The 23,222-nt window shown below is 37.7% G+C and overlaps 2 long non-coding RNA genes across 6 annotated transcripts in view; one reads left to right on the forward strand and one right to left on the reverse strand.

The window, feature by feature from the left end:
- LOC127052029 (uncharacterized) overlaps positions 1-7,332 on the reverse strand; it is a 57,492-nt gene extending 50,160 nt beyond the window's left edge. For both annotated transcript variants that reach the window (XR_007774663.1, XR_007774662.1), the window contains exon 1: positions 7,221-7,332. This is a non-coding gene — a long non-coding RNA (uncharacterized LOC127052029). The remainder of the gene's footprint in view (positions 1-7,220) is intronic.
- Positions 1,183-19,951, forward strand: LOC127052027 (uncharacterized). Of its 4 annotated transcripts, XR_007774659.1 has the most exons (7): positions 1,292-1,405; positions 2,155-2,294; positions 4,351-4,440; positions 5,702-5,866; positions 10,562-10,732; positions 12,385-12,556; positions 19,018-19,951. It is a non-coding gene; the product is annotated as an uncharacterized LOC127052027 (long non-coding RNA). The 4 variants fall into 4 exon arrangements; XR_007774661.1 differs by lacking the exons at positions 1,292-1,405; positions 2,155-2,294 and adding an exon at positions 1,183-1,224; XR_007774660.1 differs by lacking the exon at positions 2,155-2,294.
- Positions 19,952-23,222: the final 3,271 nt, after the last annotated feature.

Raw genomic sequence — 23,222 nt, forward strand, 5'->3', positions numbered from 1 at the left:
TTTATTATGTGCTAGTCCTATAATTGCTCTATTTTTAAAATTTTTGATTTTTCAAAGTATTCTGAAAGAAAATACAGATCTCTTTTCCTTCCACATAATTATTACATTAAAAAAATACTTCCTACTAGCATAGAACTTCAGTAGTGGGAAGCTATTGACATTTGTCTCAAATAACTGCTTACAATTGTGCCTCTGTGTGCAGCTATTCTCTGTTCTTCTGTACTTTCAGATGTTTTGCCCTGGTCCCCAAGATAATGCCCAAGTACTTTTGTATGTTCTTTGAGGATATTTTTTCTGTAGTTCTTGTTACATGTGGCTCAAATGACAAAACACAGAAATCCCCAAGAGAATGTCTACAGTTTTTTACACAATATACAACGTAAAAGTGCAAGTGCAGATATATCAGTTTCAGTTTTCCACAGAGTAAAGTAGTATAACATATGTAAGATCTTATGCCTCATAAAAACAAGGTTACTTCCCTGTAACTGGAATTCTCAGAGTATATTATATCTGTAGTTCTACACAACTGGAGCTGCATTTTTCAGATCAAAACAGTGAAACAACTGAAAAGGGTGATGTGCTTTGATCATGCACATTTAAGTGTCAAGACTACATCTTGAAAAGTATGCTCCTTCCATTCCTAACCACCTGCTTTGAACAGAAATTTGAAGATAAGCAGGGACAAAAGGAGAGTCTGGATTTGTGAAAGGAACATACTGTGAGAACTCTTTACAGGTAAGTAACCTTACTTTCTCATTCTTCAGTTGTCTCAACAAAGCCCCACTGTGGGAGACTAGATAACAGTCAGTTGTCTGGAAGAGGGATGACTAGCAATCAGGGTGGATTTGATTTAAATCATTAGTCAGGAAGACTCGATTTAATCATGGATTTCTACATAAAAGTGCATTCTTGTTGGTTGTTATAACCTTAACATAGGCACCGATTTCCCCGCTTTCCCCTTTGTCCCTGCCCTCCCTCCACCCCTTACATGAGGCCCCGCACCTGCCCTGCCTCTTCCCACCCCTGCCCTGCCCCCATTCCAATCCCTTCCCCAAAGTCCCAGACCCAACTCCACCCCCTCCCTGCCCCTATTCCAACTCCTTCCCGAAATCCCCGCCCCGGCCCCGCCTCTTCCCCTGAGCATACCACGTTCCTGCTCCTCCCCATCCCTCCCAGAGTGTGCAAACAGCTGTTTGGTGGTGACCGGGCAGGAAGCACTGGGAGGTAGGTGGAGGAGCAGGGACGCAGTGCGCTGGGGGTGTGGGCGGAGGGAGAAGGGGAGCTTGTCTGCCAGTGGGTGCAGAGCACCCACTAATTTTTCCCCATGGGTGCTCCAGCCACAGAGCACGCATGGAGTCAGTGCCTATGAACCTTAATACATATTCTTCACAACTCAGAGATAGAAGTAGGTTTCATTTTTAGAAGCACACACTATACATTTTTAAAGTGATTTATTTTGAAAACTTTTCAGATTAGTTTTATAGCTATATCAGAAAATGAATGATTGTTTGGTTATTTCATTTACCAAAGGTAACTGAAGCAGATATTATGAAGTCATTGGGAGGTGAACTATCTCCAACTGAACAGGTTAATCATTAATATTTGCAGGATTTTCTTGCTATGATGTATTAGGAGGAGAATGTCTCCAGACAGACATTTAAATTGTTTTATTTAACTATTTCTCACCTCTATATATTATTTATTTGTTTAAAACATTTTTGCTGTTAACAAGCATATTATCTCTGGAGACACAAATCCACAGTTTGAGAACTGCAAAACTAAGCATCTCTGATGGTATCTTCTAGACTGAGCGCTGAGTCCCATTGGATAGATAGAAAGATTAACCTAAATAATCTATACAGAAGCCCATGGTACCACATAAGATTGGTTTCCTAATTGATGAACTATTGGAACTCATTTATAAAACTTTTCTTAAACATTAAATGCATATATTATCTGATACTATAGAATTCAAATTTATAATCCCTATTCCATGATGAGATATCTTTGAGCTATAATGTATCTTAATTAAAACTATCTTTAGATAGTTTTTTCCCTCAAAAATTATTTTATCAAAAAAAATCCAATTTAAATTAAAAAATTGTTTTTTTATTTATTTTTTAAAAAATCATTGATTTTTATCCATCCTGCTAGCAATGAAAAGGAGATTGCAAAACCACTTTGCCAAAGATGGCATCCATTGAATCCTCAGTGTCTAAACAGCGCTCTCAAAAGGCATGGACTGAACTTCATGTCATCGTTCTACATGTTTCCGAAATGGGAACATGTTAAAAGTAAGCCTCAGAGGTTCCACCTCTGCAATAGGTTGAGTACACAGATCTTAAAAGAAGACTTCTTGCTTCTTAATAACAAGCTTGAATAGACTTCAACATTGATTTAAAAAGCATTGCTCAATACTAGATTTCCCACTTAGACATCATCTCTAGCTCCCCCATAAGGAAAAACAATATTAATTTGTTGCAAAAGATTTAGACTTAATCACATAAGGAGAGAGCTTTCAACAAATTTATGTCTGATTAACTTTCCTTGGGACAAAAGAGGACAAGGGAAAAAACACTGGCAAAGACATTGGTTTAAGGCAATGGTTTTCAAACTTTTTTTCTGGGGACCTAGCTGAAGAAAACTGTTGATGCCTGTGACCCAACGGAGCTGGAGATGAGGGGCTTGGGGTGTGGGAGGGGCTCAGGGCTGGGGTAGAGGGTTGAGGTGCATGGGTGAGGGCTGTGGGGTGGGACCAGGAATGAGGGGCTCAGGGTGCGGGGCAGGCTCTAGGCTGGGACAGGGGTTGGGGGTATGGGAGGGGGTCAGGGCTCTGGGCTGGGGATGCAGGCTCTGGGGTGGGGATGAGGATGAGAGATTGGGGTGCAGGAAGAGGCTCTGGGTTTGGGGGGGCTCAGGGCTGGGTCAGGAAGTTGGGGTATGGGAGGAGGTCAGGGCTTTGGGCTAGGGTTGCAGGTTTGGGTAGGGCTGGGGATGAGGGGTTTGGGGTACAGGAAGGGGTTCCGGGTTTGGAGGGGGTCAGGGCTGGGGCAGGGGATTGGGACATAGGCTTACCTCTGACGGCTCCCAGTCAGTGCCGCAGTCAGGGTTCAGATGCAGGCTTCCCACCTGTCCTGGAACTGCAGAATGCACTGTGCCCTGGAAGCAGCCAGCAGCAGGTCCAGCTCCTAGGTGGAGGCGCACAAGAGGCTCCGCATGGCTCTCATCCGCAGGCACTGGATCCCCCCCACCCCAAGCTCCCATTGACCAGTAGCCGGTGCTCAGGGCGGGAGGTAGCAAGTGGAGTCCCATGGCTCCCCTGCCTAGAAGCCGTTGCTGCTGGCCGTTTCCAGGACACAGCGCGGTGTTGGCACAGGTAGAGACTAACCTGCCTTATCTGGGCAGCACTGCCAATGAGACTTTTAACATCCCAGTCAGTGGTGCTGACCAGAGCCAGTGGGGTCCCTGGGTGCTGAGCAAGGTGACCCACTGACTTACATGCCGTGATCCAGTATTGGGTCATGATCTGAACTTTGAAAAATACTGGTTTAAGGGGAGGTCTGAAACCACTTCAGGTATAAATCTGGCATAAGGAGACTGCTATATATTATATTTTTGAAGATTCAAGAGTGGTGGAATGGACATAAGCTCCTGAAACTTACTCTTCAGACTGATGTGATATTTACACACAAAAAACACCTTTCAAGAAGACATTCTCCATTAGTGGTTCAAATCATTTTGTTCAAAACCAGACAGATTGTAGGTGGAATAGAATTTTACCAGGATGTAAAGATGGAACTGATCTTTTAAAAAACACTGGTGTACAGGGAATTAAAACATTTTTTGTGTCCCAACTCAGCTCATGGAAAGTTGCAATAGCAGAAAGGTTATTTGTAAAATTAACAGTTATAGCCAATAGACAGACTACAAGCTGAAACCATTCTAATGTTTACAGTTTTGTAGTGGCATGGAGCATAGAGCATAGAGATCATGGCTGAAATCCCTCCATTTAAGTTGATTTCACCTTATCTTCTCAGTACGTTGGGGGCTGGAAATGGAAGGCTGAAATGTATACGTTCTATACTGCAATCATGCCTTTTACGAACAGTTTCAGGAAGACACAGTATTTGTGTCTATGGTAGCAGGGAGAGGGGGATCAATAAAGATGACTTTTAGAAAGTACATTCAGTCACTAATGTGAAGTTACCTCAGTACTCAATCTCTTAGCAGGAAGTCTCTAGTATATATATAAACAAACTCAGAACTCATGAGAAGCTAAAACATTTGAATGAGTGTATGAATGCATCGACTTTTTATTTTTTTCCTTCTCATTTTTTCTCTCTTTAACAGCCCTTCCAGACAAGGTATCTCCACATTTACACAATGAACATTTGGCTATGCTTTACTTGAAACAAGTTTCTACAGGCAGGCCTTTCACAGGTGAGTGCAATCTTGTCAGGTCTTGAAAGGATCAGGAAATCTTTTCTGAAAAAATCCTACCTCTTCATGAAGGCCTTATATTGTACAACTTGCGTAACCTCCCCAATATACATACATCATAACACTACATCTCATAAGTAACATAAAATCAACACATTTCTTTATAACAGTGAGACTTTTGCAAAAGTGCATTTGGTTTGTGAAGAGTCAGTCACTGAACTAACAATGGTGCAATCTGTAAACCAGAAAGATGTCTACATGCTAAATTCTTGTGAGAAAGGAGAGGCAGTTTAAGTAATCTGTAAGTACCAGATCAAACCAAGTAATTCTTCCAAAGGAAAATGAGTAATTGGAAAGCTCCATACCAGAAAATAAAAGGCAATTCAAAGCAAAGAGGATCTGAGAAAATTTGGGGGAATCTGTCTGTACAATTTATGAATTCTAATTTATGTTATGAAGTTATTATGAAATTGTTATATCATGGAATGCCTCTATGTGGATGTAGAATCCACCATCTGCTGTCAGGGGCTGTCATACTTACTTAACAGACCTGGGACAATAGAGAGTTGTTAACCTTAACGACTGTGCTCTCACCAAACTATATTTTTCTGCAGAGAGTTGGTGATCACACTTATAGTGTACAAGCAGAATAAAGTCCAGACCCATAAAATATATATACTTAGTGCTTTAATAGGGCCATTTCACAAAGATAAAACATTTATGGGCCAAATCAGCTGTGAGGAAGAACTTAATCAGACAAATGTAAATGATAATTGGGAATCATTTCAGACTACCTTACTAGATGGATAAAAAACCAAAATTGAGGAAGAAGGCCATCCTGGTTAAAAAACTGACCTGTGAGAGAGAGGGGAAGTGAAGTCAGCTATAATTTTTAAAACATATTTGATAAATGGAACAAAGGAAAAGCTGATAATAATGAATATAAATCAGAAGTTAGGAATTGTAGAAAACTTATAAGGGAAGCAAAGGGTCACAAGGAGAAATCTATGGCCAGCAGAATTAAGAATAAGGAGTGTTTTTAAAACATATTAGGAACAAAAGGAATCCTGACAATGGTCCTTTAATAGATGGAAATGGTAAAATTATCAATAATAATGCAGAAAATAATAATATTTCTGTTCTATAATTGGGGAAAAACAGATTATGTAGTCTCATTATATGGTGATAACACTCTTTCCATTCCACTAGTGTCTCAGAGGATGTAAAATAGAAGCTACTAACTTTGATATTTTAACATCAGCAGGTCCAGATAACTTGCAATCAAGAGTTTTGAAAGATCTAGCTGGGGAGCTCGCTGGACCGTTAATCTTAATTTTCAATAATGGAGCACAGGAGAAGTTTCAGAAGACTGGAAAAAAGCTAATGTTGTGACAGTTTTTAAAAAGGGTAAAACGGGATGACTCAGGTAATTATAAGCCTGTCAGCCTGACACTGATCCCAGGTTTTTGATGAGATTACTAGTTTGGTTGATGAAGGTAATGGTATTGACATAATATATTTAGACATCTCTAAGGTGTTTGACTTGGTACCATACATTCTGATTAAAAAAACTAGAATATGAAATTAACATGACACACATTAAATGGATTAAAACCTGGCTAACTGATAGATCTCAAAATGTAATTGTAAATAGGAAATAGCAGGTGTGTTTCAGGTAAGATCCCACGGGGATTTGGTTCTTGGCCCTATACTATTTAACATTTTTATCAATGTCCTGGAAGAAAATAAAAAATCATCACTGATAAAGTCTGCAGATGAAAGTTGGGGGAGTGACAAATAACAAAAAGGACAGGTCACTGATTCACAGCCATCTGAATTGCATAGCAAACTGGGCACAAGCAAGTAATATACATTTTAATATGGCTAAATGTAAATGTATACATCCAGGAACAAAGAACATAGGCTATATGTTCAGGATGGGGGACTCTGTCCTGGGAGGCAGTGACATTGAAGAAGATTTCAGGGTCATAGTCATTAATCAGCTGAACATGAATGGATGCAAGGACAAAGTCCCCCAACCCATTTCACATAAGCCACTGACAGGCATTGTACAATCATAATCCTTAATTATTACCAAACTGGGCTAGATTCAAGACAGTGACCTAGAGGTGAAAAGCTCCATACCCTATTCCTAAATCCTCTGAGCCATCCAGGTGCCTCAAATTTGAGTTTAAATCTCTTTACTTTTCATAGGGAATTTATTAAGATCTAAGTTACATTTTTTGTGTTGGTGAAAGAGACTTTCAAGAGCTTTCAAGCTTACACAGAGCTCTTCTTCACCTCACTTATTTTTGTCAACACCATCAATAAACATATTATAAATATTTTCATTTTTATAAGTATCTGCTGACCCAGCATTCATTAACAAAAATAATAAGAATACATCACATTTCCCTTACTGTCGCCCTGTGTGTTCTGCAAATCCACAGGTGTTGAATTCGTCAAAGAATCCATCTGTTTTTGAAGATTTGTAATCCAGAATCTAAACTTTCATTTACACAAAATTATGTTTCTTTCCTTTATGGCTGTAAAGTCCACCTTCAAAATGTAAACTGAGTTTAAATGGATGAAGTGTTGTGTTCCTATATCTTCAGAAATTCTTAAACAATAAGTTCTGAGAGGTGTGATCTAGCTTATTCATCTCAATGGGTTGTTAACGCTGAACTTAAAGATGACAATTTAACATCAATGATGCTAACCATTTCCAGAGAAACATCTAGCTAATATACTTATCTCATGATCTAAAGATATTTCCATACCTTCTCACATTCCAAAAGCACTGGCGAGAGCCTGAGTGGAGAGACTGACTTGGTAGATGTCATCAAGATGTGAGAGAATTTCTCAAGAAAATTAGAGTTCATTTCTATTAAGCTCCAGAGAAGCTGGCTGCTTATCAGCTCCAAGAAAAAGCAAACATTTACTGTTTGCTTTGAGTGAGTGACAGAGAGGCGGAGGGGGGGTGGTCTGAACTTACAAGACAGCATGCTGACACACTCTCAGCACCTCAAAAACCCACTCTCTCTCCCCGCACATACACACAACACACTCTCTGTCACACTGCATCCCACCCACCCCCCATTTGAAAAGCACGTTGCAGTCACTTGCATGCTGGGATAGCTGCCCATAATGCACGGCTCCCAATGCTGCTGCAAGTGCTGCAAATGTGGCCATGTCAGTGTGCTTGGAGCTGTCGGTGTGGACAGACTGCAGCACTTTCCCTACTGTGTTCTACAAAGGCAGATTTAAATCACAGTGCTTTACATCTGCAAGTGTAGCCATGCCATTAAACTGATAATCTGAATACGTAATATCTATTGATTAATCACAGTTTATTGATTAATCACAGTTTAATCACACGATTAACTAGAAAAAATGAGTCATGATTAATTGCCGTTTTAATCGCACTGTTAACAGAATACCAATTGAAATTTATTAAATATTTTATGTTTTTCTACATTTTCAAATATATTGATTTCAATTACAACATGGAATACGAAGTTTACAGTGCTCACTTTATATTATTTTTATTATAAATATTTGCACTGTGAAAATTATAAAAGAAATTGTATTTTCCAATTCACTTCATACAACTGCCAGAGTGCAATCTCTTTATTATGAAAGCGCAACTTACAAAAGTAGATTTTTTTGTTACATAACTGCACTGAAAAACAAAACTAAGTCCACTCAGTCCTACTTCTTGTGCAGCCAATCACTCAGAGAACCAAGCTTGTTTACATTTATGGGAGATAATGCTGCCCTCTTCTTATTTAGAATGTCAACTGAAAGAGAGAACAGATGTTCACACTTTACTTGTCAGATATGCTAAACATTTGTATGTCCCTTCATGCATTGGCCACAATTTCAGAGGACATGCTTCCATGCTGATGATGCTTCTTAAAAAAAAAAGTGTTAATTAAATTTCTGACTGAACTCCTTGGGGGAGAATCTCCTGCTCTGTGTTTTACTTGCATTCTGCCACATATTTCATTTTATAGCAGTCTGGGATGATGACCCAGCATGTTGTTCATTTTAAGAACACTTTCACTGCAGATTTGACAAAACACAAAGAAGATACCAATGTAAAATTTCTATGGATAGCTACAGCACTCAACCTAAGATTTAAGAATCTGAAGTGCCGTCCAAAATCTGAGAGGGACGAGGTGTGGAGCATGCTTTCAGAAGTATTAAAGGAGCAACACTCTGATGCAGAAACTACAGAACCTGAACCACCAAAAAAGAAAATCAACCTTCTGCTAGTGACATCAGACTCAGATGATGAAAATGAACATTTGTTGGTCTACATTGCATTGGATCATTATCAAGCAGAATGACGAATGTCTTCTGGAATGGTGGTTAAAGTATGAAGGGACATATGAATCTTTAGCACATCTGGCATGTAAGTATCTTGCAACGTTGGCTACAACAGTGCCATGAGAACACCTGTTCTCACTTTCAGATGACATTGTGAACAAGAAGCGGGCAGCATTATCTCCTGCAAATGTAAACAAACTTGTTTCTCTTAGCGATTGGCTGAACAAGAAGTAGGACTGAGTTGACTTGTAAGCTCTAAAGTTTTACACTGTTTTATTTTTGAATGCAGTTTTTTTTTGTACATAACTCTACATTTGTAAGTTCAACTTTCATGATAAAGAGATCGCACTACAGTACTTGTATTAAATAAATTGAAAAATACTATTTCTTTTATTTTTCCAGTGCAAATATTTATAATAAAAATAAATATAAAGTGAGCACTGTACACTTTGTATTCTGTGTTGTAATAGAAATCAATATATTTGAAAATGTGGAAAACATCCAAAAATATTTATATAAATGATATTCTATTATTGTTTACTTCACAATTAATCGTGATTAGTTTTTTATAATTGCGATTAATTTTTTAATCACTTGAGAGCCCTAGTAATATCATTTGGTAAGCTTTAGGATGAAGTAGTTAGACCTCAGTTTTTCAGTGGGCTAGACTCAGAGGCAAATAGCAGATAAGTTTGTTTTCTTTCAGTTCTGCTCTATAAGTAACCTTGAAAATCGAATGTATTTGAGAAGAAAAAGGGTTGAAAGGAGACATAACAGGATGTGACCAACTTTATATATTACTATTATATGGAGTGGTTTGACTATGATGTTTTATTAGATAATTTAGGACAAAAAATTCTAAAATGTAAAATTTAATTTCATGAAACTGATGGACAAATAGATGGGAGTGCTGTGATTTTTTCTAATAAGGTTTTTACACCAGATAAACATTTTGTTTGTATTTATTTAAATACACTCTTTATCCAAATATTTGATGGCAGATATTTTAATTTAGCATCTTCTGAGTAGAAGCAACTTCTTGGCTCACCTAGTAGAACCCTTTACTCCCATAAAACTTTTGCTTTTCCTACATGTAAAAATATTCTCCATATAAAATAGGATCACATGTTTGTTGATGTATCTGAAGAAGTGGGGTTTTTACCCAAAAAAGCTTATGCCCAAATATATCTGTTAGTCTTTAAGGTGGAAACACTGGATTCCTCGTTGTTTTTGTGGACACAGACTAACATGGCTACCCCTCTTTGTATTTTCTGAATTAAACTTTGCTTTTATTAAATGTGTTGTTTACTAGCAACTCACCTGAGTTTGTGAAATATTGCAATAAAGAGTTAAGGTTGTATGGCAGCCAAAGTATTAAAGGTGAAAGCCTCTCTTTGCTCTCATACCAGTAATTAGAAAGATTTTTTTTCTCTTGCAGAAAGGTAGGGTGGGAAAGGAAGTGAGAGTTAATAAAATTTAGGTCATCATGTCAATGTTCTTCTACTTTAATTACACAGCTAAATATTTTTAGTAAAGTGAATGCTTTGTGTATTGATTTCTTTGGTTGTTGTTATAGTGTTTTCTTTGTTGTTAAGCACCTTAACACTGGTGAAAGGGGCTACATGAATCATGGAAATATTATAGATAATTTGGATATCACTTAAAGCAGTAATTTCTTTTTCTAGAGACAGAGGATTTTCAAGATAAATTTTCAGTGATTATTCTGTATTTCTAGTAAATTATTTAAAATCCTGTTTAAATTCCTTCCTCCTTTGTGTTCTGTTGCTAGGTGATCTGTTTTGTTTGGTGTACCAGTCTGAATGGTGATACCTCAGTATGTGATCAGTCAGGCGATTAGATTTGTTGACATCAAATACTGGCTTATATGGTCGTTGAAAAGAAAAATCAAGTATCTTGTGTTTCGAATGCTGGCTTCATTTTGTGTAGAGTGGGTGGTAATGTATGTTTTAACAACCCATATGGTACTTCACTGGAAAAATCCCACCAATGTACAGTAGTAGCCACCGTTTAAGGAAGGGCACTTGGTGTGCTGTGAGTACACTGAGAATAATGTATCCATTTTTCAGGTGGTTTTCTTTGGCAGGAGAGATATTTATACCTTGTCCCTCTCCTTTATTTCCTGGACTTATTCTCCCCTCCAGGACTGAAAAGTGGTGTAATAACTGCTGTAGACGACCTAAAGAACTTATCATCAAAAGCAAGAAATGCATGCAGCCCATTATAAGTTCAACCTAAACAAGTCCAGATACCCAGTTTGTCTTTAAAATTAAATTATTTTTTATTAAATGGGTAAAAGATCTATTTCAGAGATGTGTCTAAATAGGACACTGCCCTAACGATGACTGAAATACAGGGGGTCAACATTTACACTATTATTTTTTCTTACCCTAGATAAGGTGATTCATCCCTCTCATTGTTCATGTGACATCCCCACACCTGAATAAGCTTCTCAATAGGTTTCACTTCTTTTCACTGGTCTCTGCCTCAGTCCGTTTTCCTTTCTCTAATGTCCTTTTCTATATGCTTTTCCTACTGCCAATCATCACTCTTCCCTTGGCATTTTTATTCTTCCTTCCATCTCTACTTTACCCATTTCCCATGCTCTTCTCTACCAGCACCTCATGCCAGTAGTGTTATTTAACACTTCTAGCATCATATGCCAGTAACATAACTAACATTAGATGCTGTCTCTCCCATTCAAACAAGAGACCAGGTTGCCCTGGATGATCTAAATGTTGTGATGTTTATTTAATGCAGAAAATCCCAAATCCCTAACTCTGCTTACCCTTCTTTCTCTCTGTTTCCCTAACTTTGTGTTCTTCTCTTTTTAGCTTTATATATTTAAAATGTTTTTTTAAAAGCTATTAATGATCTGCTGATCACACAGAGTTCTGAGCTGTTCTAGGAATAATTAAATGCCTCCATGTTTATTCAGGAACTTGCACCCCGAGTGTATCTAATAGTTTAAGTTTAAAATAATTCCCCAGAGTCTCACTTGTTCTTCACACTAGAATATTGCCTTGCACCACATACTTTACCATTAGATGGATTAGGCCAGGGGTCTCAAACACGAGCCCTGCGGGCCGCATGCGGCCCGTGGAGTTATTTCCTGAGGTCTGCCATAGGCGCCAACTCCATGGGTGCTCCAGCAACTCGTGGGTACTCTGCACCCGCCGGCAGCCAAGCTCCCCTCCCCTCCAACTCCCCCTCGTGAGTGCGCCACATCCCCGCTCCTCCGCCTACCTCCCAGTGCTTCCTGCCACCAAACAGCTGGGTGAAAAGACTGCAGTATCAAAAATATTGTCCCATTTATCAATGCTTCTTTGAAGTAAGGGACAACAATTGCTGAGAAAAGTAATAAATTCTTTAAATGTCTGGCTGTCCCCATCTGGCTTCTAAAACCTCCAGCTGAATAAATATGCAATGATATACAAATATTTGTGACATATTAAAATCTCCAGATGTGGGGACAGTATAAAATAAGTTGAATTTAAATTTTAAAATAAATAACAGAGGAATTACTGTATTGATTGTGTAATCCATTTTCATATTTTTCTCATTAAAACTCTCAATTTCTTTATATACATCAAGCTACCAGACAATTTCCAATCTGTTTCAATTGAATCCAGAAAATCCATATATCAAGATTCCTCACCTGAGAATTCAGGATCAGCTTGCTATGGAGTTCACAGGGCTTTGTCTGTTAGTGCTTTTTATATGAAGATCTCAGATTAATTTAATGGCATCTCAATTTTCCTGTGAGGTAAGTACTATTATATTTATTTTACAGATGCGAAACCAATTAAGTGAGGTTAAATCACTTGCTGATGTTCTCACTGAGTCTGTGGCAAAATTAGAAATAAAACCAAAAAATTCGATTCCCAGGTTTCTTTCTAACCTAACTTCAGTATGTAGTCAGGTAAAACAAATTCACACCTCTAATTCTCATTTCTGAAATTATTCCTGTCTGTATTACTTAAAAGCTTTACAAATGCATAACGGTCCATAATTTAAAAAATTATTCTAATCTGGGTCTGCAATATTTAATTTATTTAATAAGGCTATTCAAGGAACTATACTTGACAGTTTTTCTAATAAAGCTAGTTTGGATAATCCACTTTTATATTTATTAAAAACATTTGTTACAGAAAAAACTCAAGAATTAATTTATCAAACATTAAGAAGGCAGCAAATGAAGATGGTTCAATAAGTAGACTTATTAATTTCTTTACTTTCCTGTACAATTTAAGTAGTCTTAAATTGCTTCTCATCAACTAGGTTTGACTTTATGTTTCAATGGACCACAAATTATATATAGGTATCTCAGAATATCTAGATCAGCACATTTTCTTCAGGTGTCCTAAGCAATTCACTGAACAAATGAAAATTCACAGACCATTTTTTCCAACTCAAAATTAATTTCTTGGATGGAAAATGCTCCTGATTTCATAAACATCAAAAGATTTATGATAATTAATTTCAGAGTGGCTATCTAAAAATTGGGACAAAAATATGCACTGTGATGCTGCTGTAGAAGAACAGAGGAGCAGAGTCTTTAAAACAAGCACTCCTTTATTTTCTTCTCTGTATATCTACAAACTGCCTTCTAACAGTTACAGCATGTATGGTTTAGAGTAGCAATCAGCCTGCAACTTCCCTGCAGAAATTCACTTCCTGTTCTCACATCCTACCTCCATGGTTTCTGAATGCCAGTATGATCTTCCACCCTATCAACCTTCAGCGAATACATCCTTCAGATCTGAGGAAATGAAGTTTTTTACCCACGAAAGCTTATGCTCAAATAAATCTGTTAGTCTTTAAGGTGCCACCGGACTCCTCGTTGCTTCAGCAAATATGAGCACTCATAAATTATACTATTTAAAAATGTGATACCTTACTGGTCTCAAGCCAAAAACACTCGTGTTCAGCTGAACATACACCAAACACTGCCAAACAGGGCACTGCATAAACTAGTGATTTTTCCCATTGGAAAAAGAACTGCTCTATTTTAAAGAATAATCAAATGTTTAAAATGTATTCTTTCTTCTTATGGTTGCCAGTATACTCCAAGCTTTTTCTTACTGGCTTTATAATTTAATTTTGATCATTTTGAATTTCATTTTGATAACTCATGAAAATTAAATTATCAAATTAATACGCATTTGTTGTATTCCCATTATTTGCATAGATGTTGATTATTGACTATTCATAGTTATTATGATCTAAATGCTGCCAATGTGGTGCTCTATGTCGTCTTACTCATCTTCTTTCCTCATCTTATGAGGGAACTCCAGCTTTATGCTAGTTTCCCAAAGAAGAAGGAGAGAGACATAAAAGATCTTTTTCATCAGTCAAGAAACTTCCCACGATAAAAGACAAATAACTCAGTCACCTAACACATATGTACAAAAACTAAATCTCTCTCTTTGAGAAGAGGAATATTCCAAACAGGCACTATTACTATCAATCATTCTGGTTTTGTACTGTTTCTCCTATCCTATCCTACATATACCATAACTATATACAGAATACCACAAACTGAAATGCTGAAATACAATGTTTTCTTGCAATTTATCTGTCTGACGTCAATGAAAAAATACTATGAAATGCACTATGAAGAAAAATATTTTAATTTCATATCCTTTGTCTTTTGAGATCTTCCTTTACTTTTGGGAAATGATGTAAATTTGTTTGAGGCATATCTCATGTTACAAAATGTTTGCCGCACCTCTCCCCCCCAAGTCTTTTTATTTGATCTGCAAAGACAACATGCCAGAAACAAGTCACGAGGATTTTGGTAAACCTTGCAACACTCCATTGTCTTAACATGTTTCACAATATTTTTCAGTTTACCTAGTAATCTTGTAGCCTATATTTTAATATCAGCATATGTATGCCAATCCTGAAAGAGGTAAAGAAGGGAAAAGAGCACAATTACTATTGTTTGACTTTTCTGTGTATCCTGAATATAGAACAGTATGGGCAACATTTTCAAAAGCACCTAAAATCACATTTTCAAAAGCAACCTAAATACTTAAGGTATGTCACACTGCATTCTAAAAACCGCAGCAGCAAGAAGTCTCACAGCTCAGGTCTACAGACTTGAGCTCACACTATGGCACGAAAAACAGCTGTGTAGATGTTCAGGCTCAGAATATAAAACCCAGGGTGGGAGGTGGGCTTCAGAGTCCAAGCTCCAGCCCAAGCTGCAACATCCATACTGCTGTTTTTAGTACTATAGCACAAGCCCAAGTATGTAGACCCAGACTTTGAGACTCGCAGCTGCAAGATTTTAAAATGCAGAGTAGATGTACTCTTAGATCCCTAAGTCTCATTGACTTTCAATGACTAGGTCATTTTTGAAAATGGGATTTAGGCCCCTAAGTCAACTAAGCACTTCTGAAAAATGTACCCTATGTCTTATTTAATATGTGAATAACTGCATACATAATGAATAAAAATATAGCAAACCAGTTAGTAAGGCCTAGTTTTAAGTTAGTTTAACATTTAGGTGTGCTATTACAAACACACCTTAATCATAACCTAAGTTTCAAGAAAGTCAGACTAATCAGAGTATTATCAGTGTCAGATTCAAGGTTAAATACTCCAGGAATTCTCTTCAATCTCTGTTTTTTCCACTAATTTATTTGCATTCCCTTCTTTTAAAGATGAGTTCTCAGCTTCCAAGTATAAAGCTTCCATATTTTGCTTCACAGTGGATCATATTAGGAGAAAACGAACCCATTCCCTTAGATGTACTCACATTAAATATCAGGGAAAGACCAGTTACTTACCCTCTAGTAATTGTGGTTATTCAAGATGTAGTCATTATGGATCCCATTATAGGTGTATATGCACCTCATGCACACAAGACCAGAGATTTTCTTCAATAGCAGCACCTGTTGGGGTCATCTGTGCGTGCTGTATGCAATTACAGTGGAATCCACATAGATTACTTCACCTCAAAGAACCACAGTTGCTGTAATTTAAGTAACCTTTCTTCTTCAGGTATGTGTCAGCGTGAATCCCACTGTAGGTGGACTAGCAAGCAGTGTCCTCCCTGGACAATGGGAATGAGTAATTTCAGCTGTGTTAGTCAAAGAGTGATTGTATGCTGCAGAGACTGATAGGCACTCTTGTTCAGTATGTGTGCAGTCTCCTAAATGGAACAGACACCTGCTGTATCCAACTATCAAGGGGCTTAGCCCATCACAGGATGGACAGGGCTTGAAGCTTGCCGGTTTCAAGTCCATGTTACATAATTCTATATGGAGGAGTCTATGTGGGGGAGGGAGTTGTGTGTACAAACAGGGGAACTAACTATCAGTACTCAATTCAGATGAGTTGATACAAAGCACAGTGGCCATATGTTGAAGAATCAGAAAGCTTCTGAGTGTCTGTACAATCTGTACAAGGTTTTGTAGAAGACTTAGGCAAAGCTAACAGCTAGCCATTCAGACACTTGCTAGGTTTTGTGGCTGCCCCTGGTGGTAAGAGGAAACTGATGGAGGGTTGCAGTCATCTCACCCTTTATGCTCTTGTATGCGCACTTGAGGAGTCACAGATACATGTGTGCCCCCAGGAGACACTGCTAGTAAAAATCTTTCTGCTCTCTCACACATGCGGTGCATGCACACCTACAGTGGGATCTACACTGACACATTCTCAAAGAAGAATGTCAGTATGTTATATCCATTATCATTTCTCTCCCTTTATACAAGGGCCTGATTATGCAACCCCTACTCATCACTCCTCACTGAAGTTAAAGGGAGTACTGCATGTGGAAGTGCTACTCAACATGACTAATGGTTATAGAATTGGCCCTTAGTATTTTACTGTAAAATTCTGAGTAGCCAATTTCTGAGAGCACACACACACACAAAACAAAGCTGTAATGAGTGTTCATATTAAGGCTGAGTTTTAAGAAAATATTACTTGTACATACATTTCAAACATGAGTGTAAGGAAACTTCATATTTCACTATAGAAGGCAGTAATGCAAATCTTTGTTACACTTTTCACATCAACATACATCTCTATCTGCACCTAGTAGCCAAGATTTGTTTTGGCTTAACGGCATTATGATATACTATAACTTCCCCAACGCAGTCTGCTGCTAGTGATGGTTTTTTAGTTTTTTTGGACAGGTTTTGGCAATGGAATGAGAAACAGTTTTGAAATCCTCTGTGGCCAAGAAGAGCAAATCTAATTTCATATCATAACAGATCCAACCAAGTGGTGCAGAGAGTGACTAAACCCTACAAGTCAGTATATCGTCATGTAATGTAAAAGGAAGATTGTTTTTAAAAAAGTGTGTGTGTGTGTGTGTGTGTGTATTTGTGTGTGAGAGTGTAAAAAAGTAACAGGATCCTATTACTGTTCAGTAATGCCATCAGATAGTGTCAGCTTTGGGTATCTGCCACATAAATTAACCAGCCATGGACTGAGTTATATGCCAGGTTTTTCAGAATTTTTTTTAAGATTTGCATTCCTGAATTGGCATTGTTTCCCTGACTACAAGGCTATGCCATTTTTTGAAAGCTTCACCTTTTTTGGCATGTGCTGAACATATTTCTTATTCCACCTTATCTACTCAGTTTGATGAATACAAATTTCACAAGATTATAAAATGCTGCTCACTTGTTAATTTAATAAAAAAGTTTTTCAGAATAAACAACATGAAAAATTAGTTCAGAGAGTATTTGATAAATATAGTTAAATGTCACTTGACCAATTTCATTCTAACTTTTTACATAAGAGGTTCTTGGGTAACACCAATATTTTCCTCTATGTCTTTCATTAACTTGTAGGCACCAAGAGAAAGAATTTCTTAAAAAAGAAAAAAAACTAAGGACTCTGCATTAGCAATAACGATAAGTTTAACATCACCCAGCTTCCTGATGCAGAGATATACCAATAGATGTCTCATTGTCAGCAAGGATGCCCAATTTATGATGTAAATTGAAGATATAAGACAATTATCTGCTGGTCCCAAGGGAGAGCTCTACAGAAGCATCAGTCCATCGGCAGCGGGTGCAGCCCATCTTTGAGGAGGCTATCCCCTGGCTCTGCACCTTTCGCTCACATCCCCCTTGGGCTGGAGCTCTGAGCCCCCTGCTGCCCCTCACAGCCAGAACCATGAGACTCCCTGCCCCCCTGCAGCTGGAATAATGAGCCTCCCCCACCTGGGGGACCCTGAGTGCCCTCCTTCCGTGGCCGGAGGAGCCCTGGGCCAGCTGCAGCCGCACTGCACCTCCCTAACCCCAAGCCACCCGAGAAATGCTGCAGCATGACAGTATCTCTTCCCAAAGAAGAACCTGAGGTTTTGATATGTTCCATGCAGGTTCTGGGGCAGCTGAGGAGGTGGTATGTGCTACTCAGCTTCCTGGGTTCATTAGTAATCTCACTAGAGTCCAGGGAGATTACTGATGAACCCAGGAAGCTGAATAGCATATACCACCTCCTCAGCCACCCCGGAATCCACATGGGGAATAATAAAGCAAAAACTTCCCCCCACCAAACCTGCAACCGGGCACCTGGCAGCAGCTGCAGCACCAGGAGAGGCACTTATTATACCCTCCACTCATGCATCAGTACTTTCTGCCCATGACATTACCATGTCTGTGGTGGAATGGTTCTTTGCCTGTTTAGATAGCGTCTCTTTTTGCTTTTTGGAAAAAAGAATGGTAAAAAATGTGCAAAGGACTGCATATGCTTCATGATTCAAAGACAGATGATAAGCAAAAAGACATATTTAAAGATGCTGGAATAGGTCTTTATGGGAGGGCAAATTCTGGCAGGTACAGAGCATGAGTATTCTCTGGAAAATTTACAGTCAAGATAGGATAGTTGGGAGAAGTCATCTGCCCATCCTTCCCAGAACAGTCATAGTCTCAGGTGGCCTGAGGAATGGTCAGCAGCCATACAGGACCATTTTAGGCTAGGGCAGAAGTGTGGCATATAATTAGGTAAGTACTCAGACTCAGCAACCACCCATAAACACAAAACCCCAATCCAGTGACAGGTGCACCTAGGTGCAATAATCTGTGCAGGGGACGGTAGAGAAGGTGTGATTATACATTTTAATTGCCTCTTATCAGAATAAAGGAGCTTGTTAGTGCTGCTCTCACAACAGGTATGAACACCTTTATAGAGAGCACATGTTGATCCAGAATGTGGCACAGAGACTAGGAAACTGAAATGTCTTCTCTTTTGTTTTTGCAGGGTAGAGACATAAGAAAAACTAAGGATTTGGGGACAGCAGAAAAGTGACATGGCAAAAATCTAGAAAGAAAGAAAGAAAATTACCAGAAAAGAGCATAAAATCCTGAGTCATCATTATTTAAAATACCACTACCTGTTAATATTTTAAAGCCATATTATCAACCACTTCTGAGAAATTTATTCATTAATCAGAAGAAACTCTTCTGGGAAATACGTATTCAATAATGATTAGATTCTTGTACAAATTGTTACAAAAATTATAGTGTATTATAAACCATGTATTTGAAAATATGTGGTTAAAGTGCTAATATGAACAAATTCTCTAAAGAGCTGATTTTTTAAAGTCTTATTGAAATTAAATATTTTCCAATAAAAAAGAAAGCTTGATAAATTAATTTTAAAACTACTACAAAAAACAACACATGCAAAGTAGCACTAGCCTTATTAGAAATTGACAATTTGATTTCAGGGTTTATTCTAAAATGGGGGGGTACTCTTCACTACACAAATAATATAAATATATTTTTAAAAATTCAATATTTTTTCAAGAACAAAATAAAAAGCAAAAAAATGTAAGGGCTTTAGAGATTTCCAACAGCTTTTCAGATTTGCTGCTTGTATATATAATGTTTTCCTTCCACTTTCCAGCAAGTTTTCTCAAACTCATGGTTTCCTCAGTAATACAGGTGAAAACAAATGCATTAACAAATTCAGTCATTTCTATTATTTGGGTTTTTACTAATCTAAAATAATCAATATTATTCCTTACTGCACAAGCACCCAGTCTACCTATCTAAAGAAAAAAAAGATTATGATCTACCAATCCAGACTGCACAGTCAAACAGCAGCAGATTTCATAGACATAAATTAATCCCTCTGCTCAGGGCTGGTGCTTCCATTTAGGCGGCCTAGGCAATCGCCTAGGGCACCAGGATTATTGGGGGGGGTGGCATTTTGCCGGGGGGGGGTGGCAGGCGGCTCTGGTGGACCTACCGCAGGCATTCCTGCGGACGGTCCGCTGCTCCCGCGGCGGCGAAATGGCCGTGTGCCTAGGGCACTAAAAACACTAGCGCCGGTCCAGCCTCTGCTACAAATCAGCTATATGCCTCATTCATGAGTTCCTATAACTGGTCTCTCCTTAGGCATGGAGGCTATTTTTAAACTTCAAAGCTAATCATGTGTTGATTTGAATTAATTGCTGCAGAAGCTTCTGATTCTTTGCTAAGTAAAACTACAGAAGCCATCTAGAAAAAAATCTCAAATTCCCTTTCTTTTCTTTTTTAGACATGGATTCCTGTCATGGATTATTTCTTTATGTGGATCATCAATTTTAGGTTTCTATATATTAATGTTTGACTGTAAAGCTTTCTGTTGCTATTTTAGCTGAGTATTATCTTTTAGAGCTCCCTTCCCCCCACCAGACGGTCAAAACGCTCAGAGGAGTCCACTTGATATTATTACTAGTGGCCATATGCTACATATGGGTGGAGGTGAGGGGTTTGTGGATTAAGTATCTGCAGAAGGTGCTGATGGGGGAGGGGAGATACTAACCCAAATGTACTGTGTATTGTGGTTAGAGAGCATGATTGTCTGATGCCTGCAGAGCTAAAAATTTTAGATGTAAAGCATTTTTAGGAACACCTTTTTTACATCTATGATATCACAGCATAGTTAGGAAACAGATTAAATGGAAGAACTGGTAAAATACTGAATATCTCAAAATTCCCTTCAGCTAAATCAGGAGATAGAAATCTCCTGATTCGAGTTATTTTTAATCTTCCTGTAATGAAAACTGAGGTTTTATTTGAATTATAAGTAGATCCTCACTATCTAAATCCTGGCTATCCAGAATTAATTTCTGTTATCCGCCCCCCAAATCCAAAAATTATATAGGAACTGAAACTCATTTTTATGAAACTCTGATTATCTAAAGGTTCCGGATGTCCCTGAGACATGAACAAATAGTGCTTACCTGCATTGAAAATGCAAGGATTGAGTTCAGATCTTTTAGCTAGGAGAGGAAAGGGAAATGAGAAAAATATTTTATTTTTGAATAATTTTCTTAATTGGGATAGGATTCCGTAGATGGAAAGAGAGAAGAGAAGGGCACAACTATATTTTTCTTTAATGATAAGCCAAACTAGAATAGTTTATAAGTAACAATGGATTAAGCTCATTTCAGATTTGTAAACTTTAAAAAAGCAAAAACTTTATCTCCAGGAGGGATTTTTCCCATTTTACGTAAATGACAATAACCTAATTCTGCTTAACTCCAACAAAACCCCGCAATGTTGCTTCTTTTGATATTATTTCATATAGCATCATGCAACATACAGTATGCAATTCAAGATGGCAATTTATGTAGATCAAAAGCTGAAATTTAAAATTTAGGGAAAATATTTTATGGATATTTTAATCGATGAAAATGAACAGTTTTGTTTTCAGATTAAAGTGAATATCAAGGACACCAAATGTTTCTGTTAAAGAATTTGATATATTCAAGTAACTTAACAAACAAAAATTAAAACCTAAACTTGAAATCTGCTGCATATAACAGCTACTATAGCTCTGATCAATCACTCCGCGTTGTCTTTCAAATCGGAGAAATTCCAATAATGTCAAATGGGAGTCAGATCTGCCTTTCAAATAATTATGTTTTTTTAATGTTTAAAGTACTCTAAACTCATTAGCCATAGCCAGAATAGGTGTTACATGTGCTAGAAGATAGGGAAACTAAAGCAGACAGGTGATGGACCCAATACTTTTTCTGAGGTCAGTTTAGCCACTGACTTCTGTGGAAGGAGGATTGGGCCACAAGTAATTTCCCCAAGGCCACAGATATAACCTGTGTTGGAGTCGGGATGAGAACTCCGAACTTCACAAAATTACTGGAAAAAGACAGGAAGACTGTCAGCACAAGGTAGGTGATGGTATTTTTAATGTAAAAAAAATCAAACACATAAATAGTAAGACTTGCATCTATCACCACCCTGAACACTTTGTTTTTCTCTCTTGGTATCACTGTGTCTTTAAAAATCAGTTGAATCTAATCTGAGACTACAAATACTTAAACACTTTAATCATATGGTTACTTATAGTGTCATTACAAGGCAGAGTTAAGGTTGTTTAGGTGCCCGAACTGTATATTTCTTACTCTAACATGTTTGTATTTCTTTCAAGTTTAACCTTAACTCTTGGTCTTACAGCATGTGGTGTAGGAATAATTACAACCTCTTATAATGTATTTTACCATAAACTACTGATATACTGTCAATAAGAACTCCATTTTAACATAAGTTTTGTCTGGGAATAAAAATATATTTCATTATAAAAACAAAACCACATTTTAAAACCTATGCAGATACTTGCAACGATTAACTATTTGGTTCACAAGCCAAAGAGCTTATTCTTATTTCTTCTGTCTGGGCTTGAACATAAACCAAAAGAAACTAGTTTGGCTGCCCAGGCCAAACTTCTCCTTTAGTAACAAGTTCAATAACAGCAGATCCAAATAAGCACTTCTCATTTACTCTCAGTGTACATTCATAAAAACCAGATTTGGAAATTTACCAAGTACCCCAAAGAACAGTTTTAGCTGCAAATGCATATAAAATATTTAGCACAAGAATGGTAAAAAGAACCCCTCTCTTTTCATTAGATAATAAAACAAAACACCAATGTTAACGTTATACTTTTAGCAAGTAATCCGTGATGTGACTTGAACAAAACAGTGTCATTTAAATATCAACTTTGACCTTAACTTTAAAACTGGAATGTGACAACTGAAACAAACAGTTTTTAATTACAATTATTAATTAGGAGTAAATGGACCAAATTTTGGGACTAAGCTCCTCTGCTGTGAGTCAAGCTTTACAAAGAAAATTGCATTACTGGTGAAAGTGTCAAGGAAATCAAGCTTTGTGATAAACTGGGGGCAAATTTCACACTTACATCCCATGTGACTCCACTTAAGTTGGTGGAGATGCATTGGACAAAATTTGGCCCTTGATATTTTTAATTTCTTTTAATGAAAATTGTAAACAAAGATAATTAGTTCTTTGCAACCAGCCAGCTCTCCCACAGACCACAATTTCAGAACAAATACTCCACTAAAAACATTTTTTTGGGAAAAAATTGCTTGTGCTTCTTGCACTTGTGCATTTTCCATCCACCACTTGAGAACTACAATGTGAATTTCACACCCC

This window comes from Gopherus flavomarginatus, chromosome 5, assembly GCF_025201925.1.
Source record: "Gopherus flavomarginatus isolate rGopFla2 chromosome 5, rGopFla2.mat.asm, whole genome shotgun sequence".
Taxonomy (NCBI): domain Eukaryota; kingdom Metazoa; phylum Chordata; order Testudines; family Testudinidae; genus Gopherus; species Gopherus flavomarginatus.